Here is a 12,170-nt window from a genome sequence, read left to right as displayed (position 1 = left end):
AATTCCAACGTTAAGGATCGCGCTAAATTTATAGGATAAATATAACGCATCAGAGTAAACTTAATAAGCATTTGTGAACATATTTTGGTCTACAATTGCGGTGTGGATCAAAACGGCCACGGACCTGAGGTTGCTCACCCCTTTTAAATGATAACTACACTGTAGAGTCAATGGTCACAAATGTTTAGTGGGCGGAAGAATAAAGAAGGCTAAAGTCTTTTCTATGGCCACCAATACAAACGTCACCTCGTTATTTTTATTCATTATTTATTCATGTTTTTTTCCCCGTTTTTTCTGGGGGGGGGGGCAAATATATATATATATATATATATATATATATAGCGGGTGCAGATGTTCGAAACCCGTCGTGCGAACTTCAACAAAGCCAGATGTGAGGCTTCCAACAACGTCCCTCTTTTCCCTCCCTGCTGTTTTAACCCAGAAACGGTTGCTCACCTCCCGCCGACGTCTCTCTCTGCCGTGTTTTTGTCCCTAGTCGACACCCCGTCTGTCCATGTTTCAAGAGGCAAACTTCACGCGGAGCCATTCGACCGTCGCCGCTCCGATTTCTTCATCCGCGCAGCGTTCAAGTCTTCCTTTCAATTGGGTCGCTTTTCTCTCTTTTTTTTTTTTTTTTTTTTTTTTTTAGCAGCTCTGCCTCTCTTTTCTTCTCGTCGTCTTCGTCTCGCTCTCTCTTTCCGGTCGGTGCGGGCTCCTCCTGCTGCCCGGCCAACGCACACACACGCACACACGCGCACACGCGCACACGCAGACACACAGAAACAGCTCCCCCGGCGAGCCGACTGTGACTCTCCGCCTCCCAAACACTCTTGTACGGTTCCGCCGCATGCAAAACACACGCCGGCCGCAGGGCATACTGGGAGTTGTAGGCTTCTCAGCCTGGCTCGTGCTGAGTCTGTCATAGCGTTGTTTTTACTGCATAAAATTAGTTGTCTCAAACGTATTTTTTTTATATTAGGTGAAAGTGAAAGAGTCAACCATTCACAGATATTGTCAAATATACTCCCAAATGTAGTTTTGGATGACTTTAGTCGTTTTCAAGCTAGCTAAGATTGCTAAATTAGCAAAACTGCTAGCTAGGCAGGTAGCAATAAAATGTACTTCAAAATGGCAGACATAAATGTAAAAGTTACAGGGGGGGGGGGGGTGGTCATGGCTACATGATATGAACTTTCCATCCATCCATCCATCCATTTTCTGTACCGCTGAACAGTCCAGCCCTGTCTCCCATTGAAAACGCGTGGTCCATTACAAAGCGCAAAATACAACAACAGAGACCCCAGACTGTTGAGCAACTAAAGTTTTACATCAAACAAGAATGGGAAATAATTCAACCGACAAAGCTCTGAATGCTTCAGCATACCAAGAGATTTTGGAAAGTCACCGTTTGGGGATTGCCTCTTCCTGTTCCAACACATCTGTGAAGCAGTGCACGAAGGAAGTTCAATAAAGATGGACAAAAACCCGAACATAAGCCTATCGCTTAACAAACAGTTAATAAATGAGTCTGAATAAATAAAATATCTTTTTAAACAACTACTCATGCTGCATGGAGCAAGGACAGCAGAGAGGCAGGGAAGCGTTGAAAATACGTGTTATTATTTTTTTCAATCAATTGTGCTCTCCTGTGGTGCTCATATAAATACATTCCCCCATCCTCCAGCAGTCGGGGGTTGCATTTTAACGCGCGCTTTCTCGCCAATTTGTAGCGCGCTCAGCAAATCGCGGCTTTTCTGCGAGCTGCCCCGCCGCTCGTCTGTCAGCACGAGCCGAATTACGAGCTCATTCCTTCTCGTGGGAACACCACAGAGACGCATATTGCTGATTATTCTGACTTTTCACACTGTGCGCCGTATGTGTATACAATCTGGACGATTCACATAATCACAGCGAATTTGTCTTTGTCATGGTGGCTGCAGTACTTGGTCCAGCACAAAAATATAGTAGGCACTAAAGTGCATTGAGCACCTTCTGTGAACAAAGCACATTCATTCAAATCTTTCGTGAAAGTATTTTTTTTGTGTTTTAGGAGTATATATTTACAATTGAAACAATTAATTCTAAACAATTTTCGGGTGGGCGTCATTAATCACAAGGCTTCACTATTTGCGGCAGGAATCCTCCCTTATCCCCTATTTATTGTAATTTAATGCAAATGTATATCCTGAATATACAGTATTGTAGTTGTTCACAAGGCTTCAGATCATGTTTCTATTGATAAACCCACTATATGATTGACTATTCTGGTGAGAAAGGTGTGTGTGCAAACATAGCGCATGATGAACTAGGAGGGGTGCGTACCAAAGGAATCAAAGCGTCCCATAGTAGAAAGACTACTATATTTAGAAAATTCCACCAGCCACAATGATAATGGAGTAATAATAAACAATAAGGACACCGGCTTATAAAGCGTGCTGCCGCACACCAATGGAGGCTGAGGGTAACTGGTAATCACTGAACTCCACCGCAGGCGCTCGTTTTGTCGTAATCATGAGATGACGCTGGTTGCGCCTCAAGAATCTGTGAGTGTGTCAACTTTTTCGCCCAAAAAAAAAAACAAAACAATCTTTTTGAGTGGCGCTAAGCTGCTTGGAAATCTGGCAGCTACAGTGCCCGATAAGCTTCACGACTGAGGTCTACACTTTCCGATGAAACTTTAGTTATGGCGGCCCTTATGATGGGATGTATAACGACAAGAACTGAACACTGCCCTATGTAGTGAAAATCTGCTAGTAATTGACACCCCAGGATCTGACGTACAGTATATAACAACACATTTACACATTTGACATATAAAGACATATTTGACATTGTGATTTTTCTTTTTATAAAGTTACAGCAGTACCTCGACTTACGACTGACCCGAATTGCGAGTTTTTCGTGATAATGCACGTTAGAGATGCGCCATCTCTGTCAAGCCACGAAGGCCGCACGTGGCTTAAAAAGTGTGGGAAAGACTGCTCTAGGACATTTACTGTATTTCTTCTTAAGTCACCGACGAGTCGTGACACGAGCTGAGGCTATTTGGTTCCCTCGCTTGCTTACCAAACTGCCTTGCCGAAAGCACAAAACCCTGCAAATTTCTTCTGTTTTGTTCCTTGTGTCATATCTGACAAGCTCCTCGGTATCCTCCGGACAAATGGGAAGCTTTTACTAATTCAAATGAAAATGTGTACCTTCGCCGATTTTGAAAGCGGAACGTGACACCAGAGAAAAACATGAGATCCTTTCAATGAAGTTCGGGACACTTTTACGGCTCTTTGACAAATGGCACTGCCACAGAGATCGTCTTCCCTTTCGTCAAACTCATACGCCCTCTCAGTTTACTTGACAGATTTTTCTCACGTGCCTAATTGATGAATGCAACAACACGAATCAAAGGTGTTCACATCCTGAGTGTTTGTCATCAGTTGTGTAACTTTTTTTCTACTCAGGCCACATTTAATGTTCTGTGCAACTCCAAGGCACCATATCTACTTTATATGTTCTACATAACTCTAATATACCATATTTAAATCATATTTACATTTCTACACAACTCTATTGCACCATATCTACATCATATGTTCTATGCGACTCTAATATACCATATTTACTTGACATCCAATTTTAGGTTCAATACAACGCTAATGTACCATATTTTCCATCACGTTTAATGTTCTTTATAATTCTAAGGCACCATATCTACAGCATATGTTCTGTATAACTCTATTACAGTATACCGTATTTTCATCTCATTTAATATTACAACAATAACGCACTACATATACATCACACGTATGTTCTGTACAACTCTAATGTACCATGATGACATCATAATTAATGGTCTGTGTACTGCTCATGTACCAAATGTACATTGGCTTTGTCTGTATATATCCCTGTAAAGTACCATATGGACATATTTAATGTTCTTAGCATCAACTATGGCTCGATTACATAATACCTATTTACAGAACATGATACATCTAATGTGCAATATTTTCACCATATTTATTACTCTAATGCACCATATTTATATATTTAATTTCAGTAAAACTGTAATGCGCCCTATTTACTTTACACTAAATATTCTATATAAATAATGTAACATGTTTACTGTATATATATATATATATATATATATATATACTGTTAATATTCTATACAACTCTAACGTACCGTATCATCACATTTTATGGTCAAAACGGTTCAAATATATCATTAATATTTTACACGATTTTCCATTGTTGTTGTCATGCCTTTTCCCTATGTGACTTTCTTCATGCTTTTGATTGGTTAAAACAACATACAACCTGTGAATGTGTTTTCATGTCGACTATGGATGTAGTTTTTATTTTCATTTTTATTTTTTATTTTGGGGGGGGGGGGGTCTCAGGTTGGGAAGATAAATACTGGTGTAGGTGTGCACTTCCAGTTCATACTGCTCCAGGGAATATCACACTGATACTTTTGGAGGATGAACGACAAGGTTAGCATGCAAACATGTATCTGCAGATTTAACACAGAAGGCAGATCGGTTTCAAGTACTGAGCCTTAACAAGTTGTGAACTTGTGACAATGTAGTCAGGAAATGTTGTTTGTTGCTCAGCTGCAGGCTTGTCGAAAGCCAGCAGACTGGAACTAACAACAACGCTGAAATATTTATGTCCCATGAGGACGTGTTTTTGTGTGTATACGTGTTTTATGTGTGTGTGTTTGTGTGTGCGGAGGTGACAAAATGATCACACTGTACTTAAGTAGGAGTAAAGCTAATAGTCTAAAAACTACTCTTGTAGAAGCAGTGAATCAACCCCTTCATAAAAAGGTATATACTCAGAAATGTAACAGAGTAAAAAATTACAAATGTATTTTTACTGTCAATTATATACAATATCTGTTTTTGATAACGTCACAAAATGGGATTAAATGTGGAAATAGTCATCATTTTTATCAGAAAAAGTAAAGATTTTACAAGAAAAAACATATTCACATTACATTAACATTTTTACAAAAATATAATAATGATTTTAAAATAATTAAATGGAAAAATATTGTCAGAACATTTGCATTCGAAAGTTCGTATTTTCCTTAAAATTAAGTGAGGATTTGATGACAATAAAAAAAACAAAATCTGAAAATGTGATTATTATTATTAGTTTTATACATATATATATATCCTAACTTTTATTGTAATAATCCAACTTTCTCTTGAGTGCGGCCCTAAATCTCATAAAGTTGTTCAAAGATTTCCAAACAAAAAAATTTCATTCACTGAATTTTCATTGAGAGAAATGTTCTTTGCATTTGTTTTTCGCATTTGCAGGCCTGCAATCAACATTGCTCCCTGTTGTCTGTCGGCTGAGCTCCCTTCTGTGCTTTTATGGCCAAGAAGCTTGTTTAAGAACACAACAACTCAGCTGAGGACACACTTTGTGTTTGCAAAGGCCATAAAGTCAATGAGGGCCATGTTCATCCTCCCTGCAGCCCCCACTTGCTCTTGGTGGGGCCTCCCTTCTGCATTATTTATGCAGCCCACAGGCCAAAAAGGCCTGATAGGACTCCTTCTTCAGCTCGACGGCATCCCTCACCGTTGGTGTCCACCAACGGGTTCAGGGATTGCCGCCACGACAGGCACCGACCACCTTACGGCCACAGCTCCGGTCGGCCGCCTCAGCAATGGAGGTGCGGAACATGGTCCACTCGGGGTCAGGTCCACGTACATATGGGCCTGCCACGTCTGGCCGACATCTTCCCCCACCATCGGAACCAACTCACCACCAGGTGGTGATCAGTTGACAGCTCCGACCCTCTCTTCACCTGAGTGTCTAAGACATGCTGCCGCAAGTCCGATGACACGACCACAAAGTCGATCATCGAATTGCGACCTAGGGTGTTCTGGTGCCGAGTGCACGTGTAGACATCTTCATGCTTGAACATGGTGTTTGTTATGGACAATCCGTGATGAGCACAGAAGTCCAATAACAGAACACCGTTCCTCCCAATCACCCTCTTCCAGGCCTCACTGTCATTGAAGTCCCCCCGCAGAACGGTGGAGTCCCCAGCGGGAGCACTCTCCAGCAACTCCTCCAAGGACTCCAAAAATGGTGGGTACTCTGAGCTGCTGTTTGGTGCATAGGCACAAACAACAGTCAGGACCCCTCCCTCCACCTGAAGGCGGAGGGAGGCTACCCCCTCGTCCACCGGGGTGAACCCCAACGTACAGGCGCCGAGCCGGGGCGCAATAAGTATACCCACATACCTGCATCCGGACTCACATTCACACCTACGGGCAATTTAGAGTCGCCAATTAAGTGAGTGCGAATGATTGTTTGTTTAAATGTGCCCTGCGATTGGCTGGCGACCAGTTCAGGGTATACCACGCCTCTCGCCAGAAGATGAATGAATGAAGGAAAAAAAAAATTTATAGGTTCAACAGATTTTTGTTTTTTTGTCTTCACTTATGATTTTGTCGAAATGTAGCTATAGAGCTTGTTTTTATTTCTTCTTCATTCTCATTCTCCTTTTAAACAAAGAAGAATATGAATGTAGTGTCCAAATCAAGCCTTTTTGCCAGCACACCCTGGTCAAGGTTTTTTTTTTTTTTGGGGGTGTGGTGTCATTGTTGTTGCTGCTCTGCGTGACCTTGCAACAAATGGTCCAATTATGCGAGGTATAGCAGCGGGCTGCACGCATTCTTTGCTTAACCCCTCACGCTGTCACACAGACACACACACATACACGCACACACCCACACAATTAATCAAGCATGCACTGGCAGGGGGGTCAAAGTTCACCGCACACTGTGCTGGGGCTGTTAATTTTTTTTTTCTCTCCAATTTGGTGGCTTAACGACCGCCATGGGGGTGAAAAGACGGCTAAGCGCTCAGCGCACAGGTGCCGTAAAAATGCATCATAAAGCTTCTTTTTGCGCTACATTTCAGTCAGACAAAAGCAACACGGTGTGGAAATTTGTAGCGTCAGCCCAGCCTCAGAAATGTTTGACTAAACAGAGTTGTTTAGGGTTATGCTGTCTTGCATTTACTCCCCTCAACAGTATTTGCCACCTTCCAGATTTACGATTATCTTTGCATATTTGTTAAATAAATTCTCTACCTTAGCTTTTTGGGACAATTAGAAGGTCTGATATGATTGTGACATGTCATCACATTTAGATAGAAGGATCTACTCAAAAGTCTTTATTCCAAATTAAGTTCAAACAAAAGGGTGTGTATGTGTACTGACTAATAAGAAAGGAGAAGAACAACCAAATACAAGCATGTGACTAAACGAGGAAGGAGTAAAGCAAGGAGAATTGCCAGGAAAACGCCAGATTCTACTGGGGGAAACAGCTTAGACAAAGGAACAAAAAAAAAAGAACATTCTGGCATTTTTCTGGAGTTTAAGATTGGGAGCTGATTACAATAGCTCCCAGCTGCGCGCCTCCTTGCCCGACCTCATCCAGTTTGCAGCGCCACCTCAAGGAAACGAGGAAAAACACAGGAAAGAGCCAACTGACGGATAAAAACATAACAACACTTAGAAAGAACATGACAGTCCAATGTTTCTGGAGAACAATTTATTTTCATTTTTTTCCAAAAACTAAGAATCGGGCCCGACCGTGAATATAAAAAATTCACGGGTGATTGACACTCCGTATAATTGCTATGAAAAGAAAACCCCCAAAACACGAATAAGCGGGGGATTGTGTTGTCAATAAGTTCCCTTAACACACCCCACACCAAAGGATAGTCGCTCAGGATAATCTTCGATAATCGGGCCTTCGCTGACTTTAATCAGTGGAAATAAGTGGAACCGCTCTCAAAATCATCCCCGATTATCGGTATGGGTGTACCCCACTTTATCCACCTAGAGCCAACTTCATAAATATTTTGTGAAGTTAGTACCTCTCTGATAGTGCCAATTAAAAAAGAACATTATTGTAATCATACTGTAACGGAAATGGGAATGGAAATAATGACACATGCATGAGGATCTGCTGTGGTGGAAAAGGTTGGATGGTCGACATGGAAGTCATGGAAGAACTGCCACGAACAAACACCATCTGGTGGTGTGTGTGTGTGTGTGTGCGTGTATGTGTGTGCGTGCGTGTGCATATGCGTGCGTGTGTGTGTGTGTGTGTGTGTAGGAGGAGGCAGAAGCAGGACATATGGCCTGTGAACCTTCTCGCAGAAGATGGGGGCAGTGTTATGGGGGCTGTCAGTGTCAAATGTTGCAGATTCCGAATCATCATATTTTGCTTCCTTCTTTGACATCTTGTTCATGGGCTTGTTGTTGCCATGACAATGACCTGGATTGCCCTCTTTGTTGCGTTTTAACAAGCTGCTTTTCCACCGCGCAGTACCGAGTCAGCTGTACTCTTATTTTTTTTTCTCATTAAACCTTTATTAAAAGGTACTGGGTCATGTTTTAACTAACATTATAAATTATTTACATTCAGTGCAAACAGAGGTTAACCGCTGTATAATAAAACAAAAATAAAGTAAAACTAGTCACCGAACAGACATGTCATAGTAGAGGGAACAAGGAGCTGTTTGCAGAGCTTGTGTAGTGTTGTGTAAAGTGTAATAAGTGTATTTATTAACAACATCACGTTATTGTTATTTTAAAGTAGTTAGAGGATGCGCTGGAGATACTCTTTCAATCATACATATATTTATTAGTACATAATCTAACTAGTCTAGGGAATATTTCTTTCTTTTATAATAAATAAAAATCACCAAATTTATGAAATATTTGGAAACAATTACAGTTTTTAAAATTATTTTTTAAATTATTATATTATATTATTACATATATATGTTTTATAGTTTTTGGGGATTTTTAAAAAATAGTTTTTGGGGATTTTTATAGCAGTTTCTGTTTCATTTATAGTTCATCTTTTAATTGATTTATTTTTATCACAAGGATGTAGTACATAACAGGTTTTATTTTTCCTTAAATTGTACATATATTGTATTTTTATTATCACAAGAGCGTGGTATATATTAATGCTACAAAGTATTATTTTATTTTTGCTTAAATATTTTTAATGACAAGTATGTCGTGTATATTAAAATCCATTATATTTTATTTAAGTTTTTTTTCACAAGGATGTGGTACATATGGTATTAATACCATAAAAGATAATGTTTTCTTTATATTTAAATTAAATGTAATGTATATCTTTTTTAATTACAAGGATGTCGTATGTCTTAATACCGAAAAAGTCAAATGTTTATTTTTTTTGTTCAAATCATATTTTAAAAATTCCACTCAATTGTGGTACGTGTTAATAACCCAAAATTATACACTTTAATTCCAAAAGTGGGCAAAAGGCAATCATGAATATGAGTGGAAATTGTGGAGGCTAAGGAATCAACAAGTTTGTCATAGAAAGTACAAATAAGGTCAATGCAACAGCCTTAAAGGGGCGGACCCTGGTCACCAAGAAGCCTTCCCCAGGCGCTCACCCTCCCGCAGCCGGGAACTCAAGTGTGTCATTGGCTTGCTGCTGCCAGGATTCAGCAAGCTGTCCGCTCTCCTGCGACAGGTGCAGATTTTCTCAGCGTGCCTGGCGGTGGAGCAGTCAAAGCCCCTTTCAGTCCTCGGCTGCTGATGCACCAAACGTGTCCATTTCCAGCAGATGCAACTAATTATGTTTGGGGCCCAGCCTTCCGCAGCAAACAATCGATGAATGTGCCGTGTTGCCGGTGAGACAATAGAACTCGGTTACTTGGTTATGGTGTTTTATCAAAATTCCCTTTATACCCTCACAGGTCAGCATCAAGTATAGATCTGTTTCGTGGTTTTAACCATAATGACAGGCGTTTTCGCGCTCGGTTTGACACACTGCAAAGTCGGCTTTGCTGAAACAGTTGATCAGCTGCGGCCTTACAACCGAATCGCTAGCAATAAATTGGTGCTGAAAATACCATGCATTTCAATGTCAAAAAGAGAAAATGGATGCTTGATTCGACGTTGAAACCAAAGCCAACACGAGAGCCAAAGGACTCGAAAATTCTTTCAACGTTGACAGATGTCTGGACAAGGCAGACTATTGCCTCTTAGAAACTATCTGTATCTGGAAAAAATTAACTATTGGAGAGAAAATGTTTTGATGGTCAGTGTGAAAGAAGTTATAGATTCAGAATGATAAAACCCCAAAGGCCTCATTTAAAAGTTGAGCAAACTGCAGTCCTGTGTGTACTTTATGTTTTTGACGCTTTCTTAACTTTGCCAACTTAAAGTGGGGCATCTGGAAGAGACGGCGTTTCGCAAACATCCGTGCATGCCAGTCATAATGTGACTGGTTGGGTTGCTGCAAAAAAAATATTGACAGCTGATACATCTCGCCCGTGTGATTGAATGTTTTCTAGGTCACGTTCGCAGTGCAAATTCGTCTTGGCGCTCGTTTCCCGGCCACGTCCTCGTCGCGTTCTTCTAGCTGTCGAGCGGTGTAACAAAACATCATCTATCGCCGAGGAAACTGTTTTATGTTGCTGCCGGTGTGGCGTAGGAGGAGAAGGAAAATCCTAACAAGAAGGGGAAAAAAATAATAATCTGAAAAAGGGCTGACGTGTGGAAATGAATGTTGACGAACTCATACTAACACTTGTTTAGCGCAATGCGATCATTCTAGGTTGTCTGGAGTGCAACTTGTGGTAGAAAGTTCCAAGATGCTGCCATTAACATCACAAAACATTAAACAAATTTTAATGGCAAGTTTTAATGGCACTAGGATACCTCCGGGCAGTAAGGATGCTAGCTTGGATGGCGTCCCTAGATGCCCCCCCCCATCCACGAGGTATCTTGCGACGGGGGCACGTTGGGAGTTGGGGGGCTATGCTGACTGAACATTTTGCCGATCCAAACCACCCATTGTATGGTAAAAAAAACAATGTTCAATATCCTTTAGTTGTCAGGGGGCACTGCATCAAAAACCGACATCAATGTGTAAAGGATATCACCACATGGGCTCAGGAACACTTCAGAAAACCAATGTCAGTAAATACAGTTCGACGCTACATCCGTAAGTGCAACTTGAAACTCTACTATGCAAAGCAAAAGTAATTTATCAACAACACCCAGAAACGCCGCCGGCCTCTCTAGGCCCGAGCTCATCTAAGATGGACTGATGCAAAGTGGAAAAGTGTTCTGTGGTCCGATGAGTCCACATTTCAAAAATATTTTGGGGAAATTGTGGGCGTCGTGTCCTCTGGGCCAAAGAGGAAAAGAACCATCCGGACTGTTATGGATGCAAAGTTCAAAAGCCAGCATCTTTGATGGTATGGGACTGTGTTAGTGCCAATGGCATGGGTAACTTACACATCTGTGAAGGCACCATTAATGCTGAAAGGTACATACAGGTTTTGGAGAAACATATGCTGCCATCCAAGCAACGTCTTTTTCATGGACGCCCCTGCTTATTTCAGCAAGACAATGCCAAACCACATTCTGCACGTGTTACAACAGCGTGGCTTCGTAGTAAAAGACTACGGGTACTAGATTGGCCTGCCTGCAGTCTAGACCTGTCTCCCATTGAAAATGTGTGGCGGATTATGAAGCATAAAATACGACAACGAAGACCCCGGACTGTTAAACAGCTGGAGCTGTACATCAAGGAAGAATGGGAAAGAATTCCACCTACAAAGCTTCAACAATTAGTGTCCTCAGTTCCCAAACGTTTATTGAATGTTGTTAAAAGAAAAGGTGATGTAACACAGTGGTAAACATGACCCTGTCCCAGCGTTTTTGGAACGTGTTGGAGCCATAAAATTCTAAGTTCATGATTATTTGCTAAAAACAATAAGGTTTATCAGTTTGAACATAAAATATCTTGTCTTTGTAGTGTATTCAATTAAATATAGGTCGAACACAACTTCCCAACTTCATTGGAATTGGGGTTCTATATGAATCCAGTGGAGGATAAATCAAGTCTATGTCTTATACAGTTGTACAGAAAAGATCGTAAGACTGATTGGTGGCATAGTCGCCACGTCTAAAGGACATAACTAGAACGTTTCATCATATTTGTACTGACCACATTGCCCAAATTGAGTTATGAGCTGGGTCACAAAACGAATTCAACTGGTAAATCAAGGTACTGGTGCACTTTTCTTCAATGGAATCATAGTTCCTCCTTTCCTTGCCACAGTTCCTCTTCAGGAGCA

At 41.0% G+C, this 12,170-nt stretch overlaps 1 protein-coding gene across 1 annotated transcript in view; it reads right to left on the bottom strand.

The window, feature by feature from the left end:
* The window catches only part of ankrd50 (ankyrin repeat domain 50), a 40,757-nt gene extending 39,974 nt beyond the window's left edge, over positions 1-783 (bottom strand). The window contains exon 1 of the mRNA XM_061686086.1: positions 457-783. The gene's annotated coding sequence lies outside the window, so the exon portion shown is untranslated. The remainder of the gene's footprint in view (positions 1-456) is intronic.
* Positions 784-12,170: the final 11,387 nt, after the last annotated feature.

This window comes from Phycodurus eques, chromosome 9, assembly GCF_024500275.1.
Source record: "Phycodurus eques isolate BA_2022a chromosome 9, UOR_Pequ_1.1, whole genome shotgun sequence".
Taxonomy (NCBI): domain Eukaryota; kingdom Metazoa; phylum Chordata; class Actinopteri; order Syngnathiformes; family Syngnathidae; genus Phycodurus; species Phycodurus eques.
This window is presented reverse-complemented; position numbering and strand designations above follow the sequence as displayed.